The following is a 258-nucleotide window of genomic DNA, read 5'->3' on the forward strand; positions in this document are numbered from 1 at the left end:
CATGCGTTAATAATAACAATATTTGCAATGACACATGTATCTATATATGATATTCATCATTCATATGATATTCATTTTTGCTTACCAAGTCCTCATTTTTTTTTTCTTTTCTTTTCTTCTTAGGTCAGGATCAGTAAGAATCATTATTAATAATAGAGGTTATCGTTCCGGACAGGCAACAACCTTTCATCTCTTTAAGCTTTGCATGATTTTGGGAAGATATACCCGAAGGCTGTAACCAAGGCAAACTAAGATAAT

Source organism: Penaeus monodon, chromosome 25, assembly GCF_015228065.2.
Source record: "Penaeus monodon isolate SGIC_2016 chromosome 25, NSTDA_Pmon_1, whole genome shotgun sequence".
NCBI classification, from domain to species: Eukaryota; Metazoa; Arthropoda; class Malacostraca; order Decapoda; family Penaeidae; genus Penaeus; species Penaeus monodon.